Source organism: Balaenoptera physalus, assembly GCF_965194825.1.
Source record: "Balaenoptera physalus genome assembly, chromosome: 17".
NCBI lineage: Eukaryota > Metazoa > Chordata > Mammalia > Artiodactyla > Balaenopteridae > Balaenoptera > Balaenoptera physalus.
In genome coordinates, this window is record NC_138895.1 from 74626438 (window position 1) to 74638699 (window position 12262).

Genomic DNA, 12262 nt, shown 5'->3' on the forward strand with positions numbered 1-12262 from the left:
TCACACAGGTGTTTTGTGCATTTACACACACCTATTTCACTCATTTCGGCTACTGGCCTGGATCCAGTAGCCATTTTTCTCAAGACCCCCTGGAGTAGCTGAAACAGCTAGAGCAAGAAAATCCTAAATTCAGATTTTGGCTTTTCCATTTAATAACTATGTAACCATAGGCAAGTAATTAACCCATCTGTAATCATCCGTTTTCTCACTTTTCATATGGATATAAAATTATCTACTATGTAGACTTTGATGGGGTTTAGATATATTATTTTTACAGTGCCAGGCACATGTTCATTCAGAGATGTCATATTATTTGAAATGGAATTCATACTGGAAGAAAATTGCAACAAGAGGAAAGTATTGCTAATGGTAAAAATGTAGGCATTGGAGAACAGACATTTTAAATAGAGCAATTTCAGTACATATGACCTGAACTTTATGGGAGACCACCTAGCTGCTACTACAACTTCAGTCATTAAAACAAATAAATAATGGTCCGTCACAATAACCAGGCTGTCTTTGACAGCCTTCAATTTTCAATCTGTGATTATAGGTACCTGTGTGTGTGTGTGTGTGTGTGTGTGTGTGTGTGTGTGTATTTTTCCTTTCCAATTCCTGTATTTTATTATATGTTATTCTCTTCTCTATTTGGCCAAGGCTTTATGCAGTTCAGCTTTCACGATCCAGCTTGCCTGTCCATTTTCTGAGACGTTCTCCCTGATATCCTCAGGTTAGATTAGCTGTTCCCTCCTATGTGCCTCCAATGGTGCCTGGAATTTTCCTCTATCACTAACAATAATTCCACAGAGCAGTAAACTTTTTCGATTATGTTTCTCACTCAATATTGTGAGGCCCTCAGGGGCAAGAATGATGTTTGTAATGGTTAATTCTATGTGTCAAACTGACTAGGCCATGGTACCCATTTATGGTCAAACATTATTTTTTTTATTTTTATTTTTTAAAGAGCTCCTGACTTATTTATTTATTTATTTATTTATTTATTTGGCTGTGTTGGGTCTTCGTTTCTATGCAAGGGCTTTCTCTAGTTGCGGCAAGCGGGGGCCACTCTTCATCGCAGTGCGTGGGCCTCTCACTATCACGGCCTCTCTTGTTGCGGAGCACAGGCTCCAGATGCGCAGGCTCAGTAGTTGTGGCTCACGGGCCTAGTTGCTCCGCGGCATGTGGGATCTTCCCAGACCAGGGCTCGAACCCGTGTCCCCTGCATTGGCAGGCAGATTCTCAACCACTGCGCCACCAGGGAAGCCCGGTCAAACATTATTCTAGATGATTCTGTGAAGGTATGTTTTTGATGACATAACAGTTAAATCAATAGACTTTGAGTAAAGCAGAGTACCCTCCACATGTGGGAGGGCCTCATCTAGGTCTTGGAGAAAAGAGTGACCTCCCTGAGCAAGAAGGAATTTTGCCTTTGGACTTGAACTGCAAACTCTTCCCTGGGTCTCCAGCCTGCAGGCCTACTCTGCCAGTTTTGGACTTGCCAGCCTCCACAATCTTGAGGGTCAATTGCTTAAAATAAATCTCTCTCTAAATAGATGGATGATAGATAGATAGATAGATAGATATAGATAGGTAGATAGGTAGGTAGGTAGGTAGATAGATATAGGTAGATAAAGATATAGATACAGATATATTGAATAAATATACATCCTGTTGGTTCTGTTTCTCTGGAGAACGCTGACTAACACAATGTCCTATTAACCTCTTCCTCTCCTATACCTGTGACATACAGCAGGCATTCAGGAGTTGTGGAATAAGTAAGCAAATAAATTGACATATGAATGAATGATATCATGGAAAGAACTTTTAATTGCACAAAAGATTAGATTAGTTCACCTTTGTAGTTCTCCTCTGACTTTTAGAAACCTGCGATTCTATTCTCATTCACTTAATGGAATAGCTTTCTTCTCCGAAGTCACAGAAAACTTAGGCCACCTCATATTCTGTCTTGTATCATAGCTTCACATTTCCCTCTTAGACTCAGAATTCCTTGAAGGCAGAGAAATTTAAATGTTAACCTTCCTCTTCCAGTGCAGTACCTGATATTTAGTAGAAGATACTCAGTGAATAATTCCAATGAATTAGATTAGATTGCACTGAATTATTCCTGAAGTCTATCTCTAAGTGTTCCAAGTGAGGCTCCCATAGCCATCAGGTCTACTAACAAATAATGGGCTGTTTTGCTCATTTGTCGTATTTTCATAATTGTTTTAATGCATTGTATTGATTTTTGCATAACATTTTTAGTGAAAATCCTGAAGTCTCTCAACGCCAACCACCAGTAATAAATGTAAAAATAGATCAGGGCTGGGCTTCCCTGGTGGCGCAGTGGTTGAGAGTCTGCCTGCTAATGCAGGGGACACGAGTTCGAGCCCTGGTCTGGGAAGATCCCACATGCCGCGGAGCAACTAGGCCCGTGAGCCACAACTACTGAGCCTGTGCGTCTGGAGCCTGTGCTCCGCAACAAGAGAGGCCGCGATAGTGAGAGGCCCACGCACCATGATGAAGAGTGGCCCCCGCTTGCTGCAACTAGAGAAAGCCCTCGCATAGAAACGAAGACCCAACAGAGCCAAGGAGGTGGGTAAATAAATAAATAATAATTTTTAAAAAAATAGATCAGAGCCTATTTAAAGGTTATTTTTCTTTTAATTCACTGAATAGGGATTAAATTAGTGGAAAAAAATCAGACTTTCTAAATGGGAAAGTTTAAACTCAAAAGGATTACATGGGCTAAATTAGGTTCCATTTGCTTAGTACATTACTGTTTACAAAACACTGCACTATTTCATGACATTAAAACAACCTGAACTGCATAATAATAACCTCATTCCATGAGTCAGAAAACTGAGATCCAGAATGAGTCATAACTAACTTTTTTTTTTGAAAGACATGTTTTAATATTACATTATAAAAATTGGAAGGGAAGAGGTAAAATAACCAACTTTTTTATCATGTTACGTCATGCTTACTGTGTGCTAGGCACTGTTACATGTTTTAAATATGTGAACTCATTCATCTTCTTAACCATCATAAGACATATTATTACTTTCTTTGCTAAAGGTAGGGGAACTGAAGATAAGAAAGGTTAGGCAACCGTCTGTGATGGTTCTCTTTATGTGTCAGCCAGACTGGTTCACAGGGTACCTCGATATCTGGCTGAGCATGATATCTGGGTGTGTCCGTGAAGGTGTTTCTGGATGAGATCAGCATTTGAACAGGTAGAGTGAAGCAGGCTGCCCTCCCCAGTATAGGCGGGCATCATTCAATCCTTTGAGGGCCTGAATCGAACAAAAAGGCAGAGGAATGGAGAATTTGACCTTTTCTGTCTGACCACTTGAGCTGGAACATGATCTTCTCCTGCCCTCAGACGGAGGCTTACTCCATAGGCTCCCATGATTCTCAGACCTTCAGACTTGGGCTGCATTACACCACCCACCTTCCTGGACCTCTAGCTTGCAGACAGCCAATCGTAGAACTTTTCTTGATAGGATATATATCTTATTGGTTCTCTTCCTCAGGAGACCTTGACTAATACCCTGTCCAAGGTCAGATAGCTCAAAGTCACACAGCTAGCCAGTTTGGGGTCAGAACTCAAACCAGGCTTGTTGAGTCCAAAATCTGTATTCCCCCTGGACCAAGCTGTCCCTAGATCACCCCATCTCGCGTGAAACTCTTACGCAAAGCTCTGTGGCTGCTAATGGGCTTGATTCATATTTTCCCTCAGACTAAATAGCTTGGAAGCATCAGGTAGAAGATCCCCTTCACTATTAAGTCATCTTAGAAGAAACACAGTCTGTCTTCATTCTTTCACTCTCTGTGTTTGCATAAGAATCATTGTTTTTACAGCCACATATTGAGAGCCAAGGCCCAGTGAGCACAGCAGTTTTGAAAAGGAGGGAAAACAGAGGACAGTCAATCCAGGGTTCTTAGCAAAAGGACACCAACGTGTGGGCTTGGGTGTTCTGTGCATTCAGGGCCTCTGGTTACACTGGGGTTTGAACAGCTGAACTTCAAATGGTTCAGCAGTTTTCATTGAAAGGTGTGTTAGTCTTTTTGTTAAAAAATCCAAAAGAAGGAAAGAAAAGTTTTTAGGTTTAAGGAATATTCTGTCTCCATGAGACCACTGAGAGTCTAAAATATTTCCCAGCAAGATCCATTTGTTCCGCTATTAATATACTTTATTATTTTTCCACTATGGCAAGAATCTTGCTGTTCCTTTAGTTGATGTATCTCTTAGGTGGAAAAAAGAAATCATTACCATTTCAGGCATCAAAAAATCCTATTTTCCCTCAAATGCACAGAAAATGGAAGCAAAGTGGGCTTTGCTACGTGAAAAATCCAAACTGAGTATATAGGCTTGGTCTCGTCTCTTTTTCTTCCCATCTATAAAGCTGAATTAAAAAACAGAAAAGACAAATTCACAAAATCACCCATTCAACTGACCTTGAATAAGAATGATATAAGGTACCTAAAGTCAGTGATCAATGCTTCATTTTAAAGTTTCATTTCGACATTCAGATCCTAATATATATATATATATTAGGATCTAAAAAAAAAAAAATCTTCCTAGCACTCAATACCTGATATGTGTTTTTGTATTGCCTCCTCTCCCTGCTAGGATGCAAGTTTCATGAGTCTAGTGAGGCCATTGCTGCCTCCCCAGAATCTAGACGTCTGACAGACAACCACCCAGAGCTGATCATCACAGCTCTCCAGGACCTGCTATCTTCCCCACTCCCCCTAAAGAGGTCCTTGGAGTAAGGAAACCCAGGGTCTCCTCAGTCAGGTCCAGGAAGCTTGCAAAACTCTACTCCAAGGGTCACTTTCTGAATCATTTGCCCTTTCTCTGGGCCCCTATGTCTCCATTTGCCCTTTGATACTCAGGCCTTGGCTGGGTCTTCAGCTGGCTCGTGTGTCAGGTTGTCCTGACATAGCAGTCACTGTGGCAGCCCAAGAACTCTGCCTGACCCATCTGGGAGCTTCCTGATGCAGCAGGAGAAAGCCACAAACAGAGCTTCAGGACAACAGGACAATGTGACCCTGCTCATCCTGGGGCCCCTGACCCAGCACACACCTCTGGCCTGGCTCTTCGGGGTAACTGCAGTCCTCACAGGCCAATCACAGCATTATTGCAGCTGCAGGGGCGCAGGGGTGAACCCAGAGACAAGGCGGAAACGAAACAGACCGGGGGAAGGGGCACAGAAGCATCTTCAAAGAAAAGGAAGGTAGAAAAAGAGAGACCCTGTAGTCTGAGTTCTACCAGCTGATTCTAATTCCAGCTCTCCTCTGTCTCTATCTCCAGCTTTCTACAGTGGTAGGGATACCCAGAGGTATCCCTCCCTCACATCCCCTCCCCCACAGTTCATCCCCCTTCCACTGCCAAGTTGCATCTCTCTGCCAGCAAACCCGGCATAAGATGTGGCCTCTTTACACGAGAGCTCCGTGCCAGTGCCAGGTCTGAGCCTTGGGAGTACTTGCCCTAATAAGACCTGTTAGCAGGCAAAGGCGTTTGCTCAATTAAGGGATAGCTTTCCTTCCAAGAAGGCCATGCTGGCAAAGCCCCAAGTGCTCCAAAGTCTCCCCCGACCCAGCTTTGATGCTCTGATTATCCTATTGTCAGATCAATAGCCCATCTGCTCCTTTGGAGTAGTCTAAGCCATCCTGCGTTAAATTAAAACAGATAGGATCAATCCGCGGTTAATTTCTCCCAACCAAACAATTTATCTTTCTTTTGGATTCCCTAGGAGGGTGAATTATATAATCCTGACACACCATCAGGGCTCTCTGACCAAAGAAAGCCCTGCTACAATGCTTGCCCACTCTCTTTATTAGCAGCTCGACAGTGTGACAAAGCCAGAGATTTATCTGAGAGCGTTATGCAGACCTGGATTGAACCTTGCAAAGTCTCTGCCAGAGCACTGTGGAGGGAAAAAAAGAATCTGAATACCAGTGCATGTTAATAATCTTGGAGGAGGAATGGAGCCCAAATTTGATAAGCTAAGCATAACCTTCTAGTTCTGAAGAATTAATTACCATCATTATTTTCTGATAATAATATTTTCTCCACCTAAGGCAAAAATCAGGATACCTTGTACCAAAATGTCAGTGGAAACACAGGATTTAAATCTAAGCTGGAACAAACTGGAGGTAGGGAATGGAGATTATTAACATGCACTGGAACAAACTGGAGGTAGGGAATGGAGGAATATACATTAACAATAGTAGGTATTATTAATACTAATAGTATTATTGGGCTCTTACTATATGCTAACCCATGTAATGCTAAATGCTGTGAAAACTGGCGCTTGGATAGGGCAAGAATGAGTAGGTGGTACAGTCAGGATTTATTACCAGGAGGCATGCACAGAAAGCCCTGCCAATTGTTAGAATATTGGGGTACTTCCATACTAGCTGGTAAATAGCAGCTGCCCCAAGCCCTTAAGTGTTTCCTGCATGTAAACCCAGCATACACACATACCTAGTTCCCTAAGCCAGGACACATGGCCCTGGACCAGTAATGACATAGTAACTCAGTGATTAATCCCCGGTCTCAATACACATCAGAGGGTCTCCAACATGCTGTCCCTGTGGTTAGGGCCAACATCCATGACGTGGTTAGTATTTTGATTACTTCTGGTAATTCCAGGATTTATTCCCAGGGTTGCCTGACTTCCAAACTCATACGCTTAACCAGAATGCTCTTGTTCCCAGAGGACCAATGGGACAAAATCTGGAGGACGCTAAGGAAGGAAGGAGGATGGGTCTAGTAAAGCACCCAGTGGATTAATCTGGCCCACCAGTGGTTTAGCTCTCTGGGAGGAAGTTCTGCAGTAGGGTGAGAATCATAATAACTAATACCTATTAATCCTTTACCATATGTCTGGCACTGTTTGAGCCCTTACAATTATTATTTCATTTCATCTTCTTGGGAAAGACACTATTGTAGTATGTGATGAAGAAAAGTAGATAAAGAAATAAATGCAGCTGAAGAAAATGCATCTGCTTATCCGGATGTGCAAAAAGGTTGAGTAACTTGCCCAAAGTCAAAGAACTAATAAGAATGGTGCCATGATTCAAACCCAGGCTATGTAGCTGCAGAGCTCAGGCTATCAGCCAGTTCACTGTATTATTTTCCAGAAGGAGAAATAAAAAGGGAAAGAAAGTCCCTCGCAGAGTGAAAGAACAGGCAAGTGTGTCATCTCAGAGACTTGTTCCTGTATCCAGCATCAAGGCTGCTTGCCCTAGACACAAGGATGTGTGGTGCAGTGACCACCATGGGGAGAGTAAAGCATTCCATCTTGACAGGCAAAAATCCCCCAAGCCTCAGTGTTGACACCCAGTTGTACCAATACTGTGGTAGTTGACATTTGCTGTATTTGCTGCTCAGAATCTTTTCCTTTTTATCCTAGAGATACCACCTTGATTTCCATTTGATGTGCCATCCTTGCTATACTCTCAGTAACAAGGCCAAGGTCCAGCCAATCAGAGATTCTTCTCCCTGCACAGTTTACTGTGTGTTTATGAGATGCAGATTGCTGGAGATATCATTTGGAGCACCTGGATCCAGCTATGCCTGAACCAGATGCTCTAAACTTTTCAAGTCAGAAAGCCTCTCTTTTCACTAAGGGAGAGCAAGTTGGATTTTTGTCACTTAAAACAGAAAGAGTCCTATGTTATATAAGTATATAATTCACAGAGGGGAAAATTAAGAACAGCTAAGACCAGTTTGCTGAGATATGGAGCCAAGCTCAAAACAACTTATTGAGCAACACCACTCATGAGAACATCCAAAGGATAGCGGCTTTATCTGGCCAATCTATCAGGCCGATCTAGCAGAAGAAATATCCTTCATAACCATCTGAAATGGTAAAATAGCCTTAGCTCATCAACTCTGAAAAAGCTTCAGCTGAAAAAAATGGCAGAAACTTTTTTATGGGGAAAAGGAAGGAAGAATGGCAGAGATTGAGCTCATAGACTAGGACCAGAAAGCAGCAAGATACCATGACCTGTTGAATGGGAGAATTCACAGTTCTTTCTAGGTGTGCTGTCACCCTGCATCAGTCGGGCCCCAGTTGGGAAAACAGATTTTAACAGAGAAAATTAATATGGGCAGTTGGTTACTAAGTTATTGGAGGATTGACAAATAAAAAATGGGAATGATAATACAATGAAAATATGGCAGCAAGCAGCTACAATAGAGCTGATAATGGGAAGACGTTGGTGTTATCAGAAGCCACAAACTCAGAGAAGTGGCTGCAGGGAGCTAGAACTCAGACCCTCTGAAAAGGGGGTACTGGCTGGCTGCTTCTTCCCTTCAGGAGCTTGGAGGAAGAGCCCTGTGGAACTCAATTTCAGTCCTGTAAGGAAGAAATGCTGCCAGGCACCCTCTGAGGAATGCAATGAAACTATGAAGTGTGGAAAGAGGCTGGAAACCGGAATTAATTGCACTACTGGGACGGAGGGCTATTGCTGGGATAACATGGAGAGGAATAGCAACAAACAGGAAGAAGCAAGTCCCCACTCTCTCCTCCTGCCTTCTGGTTTACCTCGAGTGCCCCTATTGGAAGAAACTAACAGGGAGCCAACAGCAAAGAAGAAATAGAATTTGCAGATTTCAAACCCTAGCATCGCAGAGCAGAATATGGAATTGTCGATTTGGAGCTGAGAGACAATAGCTTAAAAATTAGCATATACCTACCCATCCGAAAGCAGTCTGCCAAGCAAGGTTGCAGAATTGTTCTGAAAGCCATTGTATCAGATAAAATAATAACACTGAACATGGCTAACATTTATTGAGCACTTGATCTATATAAAGTACTGTACTATGCATATAACATAGATTCGTTTATTAATCTTCACAACCCTAGGTGTAGATACCGTCATGATTTTTATTTTATGGACAAGAAAAAAACTGAGGTTGGTTATGTTTTCAAGGTCACTCAGAATTCAAGTATTTTAACCCATAGCCTATATACTTAACCATTACAAATAACTAGTCTAATTCACCTCTTCTAAGAAGACTTTCCAAAATGCTATTTCCAACTAGATTGAATTTCTCCCCCCTCCATATTCTCATTATACGTTATTGTGTGTGTCACTTGTTGAATTTAGTTAAATAAAGTGAGCATAGCCATTGATTGCAAACCCAGGTCCTTCCGGCCCTCTCCTAACTGACAGACTGTACATGTGTATGCACAGACTGCTGGAGTAATATTTCCTTTATTTCATGAAACCCCTTTCTTTGTTTCCATCTCTATTCACTGTATTAGGTGATCTGAACTCTATATGGATTACAGCCAATGCACATACACAATTAGCCTTGAAAATGCTCTAGAACCACCCATGTCCCACATTGGACATCGACAAAGCCCAAAATTACCTTGGGTTCTCTAAATTACTCTAACTTCAGTTGCTCTCAGATAGACTGGGTGATGTGTCCAGTTATCTCAACCATAAGACAAGCAAAGGATCTTATGTCAACTCTACCCAAACCCCAGGAGGAAGAAATTCTTTGATTTTCTCTGCTGTTTCTTTCTTTCACTTGTCCTAAATCACAGCTTTCCCCCAGATTAGAACTAAGGGAATTTGGGGTATGATTGGCCAGGGTCAGATCTGGCAGTGGTGTGGGCATTGGCTACAACATACCTGCTGCTGGAGACCCAGTTCAGCCTGAAAAGCCTGTGGTTTGGTTATTCCTGGTCCTCTGGATGCCATAGGCACACATCTAACATTTAAGGTGCACTAATCTCATAACAAACAGTAAAATGACCATAGGAAAACCAGGCCAATAGATCTCCACGACCCACAATCAATTCATTCAAGGTCACAGAGACCAATACATCATTTAGACAAGTCGTTGACCTCCACGCACCTCAGTCTGACCTTCTCCAACACAATGCCACTATTATTGATTATTGTTACTGTGAAAACCTAGAGAATCTTGGACTGAGGGTCAGAAACCTAGGCTTCTAGGCATATCCAAACCTGCGCCATAACCCTGGGCAAGTCACTTCCCATATCGGAACTTTCCCATGCATAAAAATGAAATATTTAGACCAGTTCTAATTATTTGGGTTTCTATTATTTGGGGATTCAAAAACGAATGTGAATGCCTCCATCCCTTAAAAACATAAAATCTCATTGACTTTGACAAGAGTCGTGCACGTGGAACTGATGATGGTGGAATCATGGCAGCTCAGAGGCTGAAGGAATTCCTATTTAGAGAGTGACAATCTGGGTTCCTCGAGCAGAAGTGTTCAGCCCAAATTCGTACCCTGGGAGACCTTGGACTTCAAGTCAGCTCTCCAGACGGCCCATACTGAATTGTTTATTCCAGAGTCACGCTTCTTGGCACACGTCAGAGGCCAGCAATAACGCACTATCATTCGCTATTCCATTCTCACCAAAAATATCTGAAACTGTAGAGCAGCAGATAAGCAATATTCACTCATTCAACAAAGATTTATTAAGTACCAATTTGAATTTTGCTTCTAATATCAACAGCCAAAAATGTAGCCAGTGCTCAGCGGGGCGCTGACCATCAGCTTGGCTCTCTTGGATTGTATAATCACTTGCTTGCAAGAGTCTGAATTATAGTAACCATCAGTAATGTGGGATTTTTGCTGGTGCCAAGCTTATGTCCTTGGTGATACTGGAAAGGTAGTTAACTTCTTCCTACTTCCTTTAATCCTTGTCAGAATTCAATTCCAAAAATCTTCCAGAAACCCAAACTAGGGAATGATATCAAGAGTTTGGAACTGATTGATATAATCAGATTTGGCACAATCTTTGGATCAAACCCTACCCCTTGCAGTGATGACAGAGCCGCCTAGAGGTGCACGTGCTCAGGGAGGGGAAGAGTCCCCACTTAGCAGGTGCTAGAAAAGTCTAAGGCCCTACACAGAGGGCAGAAAGGCCTTGTTCTAATATACCCCCCCTTACCCCAAGTCAGTTACTTCTGTGTTCCTTTTTTCCATTTCACAGTTCAAAATCAGTCATTTATTCATTCAACAAAATTTTTTTGAGCACCTAGTATGTGCCAAGCACTATTCCAGTCCTGAGAACACTCTGGTGAGCCAAAGAGGATAGCACCCACCTCGGTGGATCTCTATGTTCTTACCTCAACTCTGGGAAGCCTTAGGATGCACTGCCTCTCATTAGAGCAAAGTCCATTCTTCTGCCCTTGGGTCTTCTGTGGTACTATGCTACTCACTTTGGACAGCCTCTTTCATGTTGTATTTTCATTAAGTGTATTGGGTCCATCTCCCCTTCTACACTTGGATCACCTCAAGGACAGGTACCGAGATTAGTTTCTCTGTATCCCTTGTACCTAACATAAAATCTGTCATATAATAAGAACTCAATCTTTGCCTTAAGCATCTAATTTAGTTATCTTGATTTCAACTCTCCCTGTTGTGATTAGATTGGCCTAAACCCTTCCCATCATCCCATGTGCCCTCACCCACCGAGAACAGTGTCGTGAAGCAGACAACAGGCTAATAATAATTTTGTAGCCTTAGAAGCATACAATGCTTTACAGTTCACCTGGCCAATTCACATGTATGACTTTGTGCCATCTTCTTGGAGCATAGAAAGGACAGTTGTATACAGAGAAACATATAAAGTTCAGTGGGAATGGGAAGTTATGCTTCAGTCAAGGCCATAGCCAGGTAAAAGAAGAGAGACAGAGTGGATGGTTACAGACCAGTAAAGAGTCACTTCTCCTCCCTCTAGCTGATTCTTTCGGTAGCTTGTTTGCTCGGAGCACAACAGCATCATGTGGTCCACGCGTTCCCAGGAGGTGGAAATTGAAATCATCATGGCTACTATACACAAAGGCCAGTGGGGAATGGAGATGACTCTTGGTGGAGGCAAAGGTGACAATCGGCCATGTCCAAGATTTAGCAGAAGAGAAAGATGGGAGGCTAAACCTGCATGCAATATCCACGTCAGTCTCATGGTCCCACTCGGAACAAGGAAAACTGTCAATGATTGAGGCTGAGAAGACCAAGTGGACAGATGGGTATTCCAAGAATTTTCAAAGTCAAAATTGGCCCTCATAATATACAATCTTTGGCTTATGTAGAATTCTTGATAAACTCTTGGTTATGTCACTAAGGTATATGTTTTTATCCTTTATGTCAAATCATTCCAGCAGGGTTGATGAAGAGTTATTGTGTCCCCAAGTACATGAATGGTGTAACCTGAGAAGGCCAGTGAACAATGGCAGAGATAGGGGTGCCAA

At 42.4% G+C, this 12262-nt stretch overlaps 2 long non-coding RNA genes across 2 annotated transcripts in view; one reads left to right on the top strand and one right to left on the bottom strand.

The window, feature by feature from the left end:
• LOC309647115 overlaps positions 1–12262 on the bottom strand; it is a 310763-nt gene that overhangs the window by 258965 nt on the left and 39536 nt on the right. The gene's annotated exons all lie outside the window — the stretch shown is intronic.
• LOC309647119 lies at positions 2609–6539 on the top strand. The gene is made up of 2 exons (XR_014255821.1): positions 2609–6165; positions 6209–6539. It is a non-coding gene; the product is annotated as an uncharacterized lncRNA (long non-coding RNA).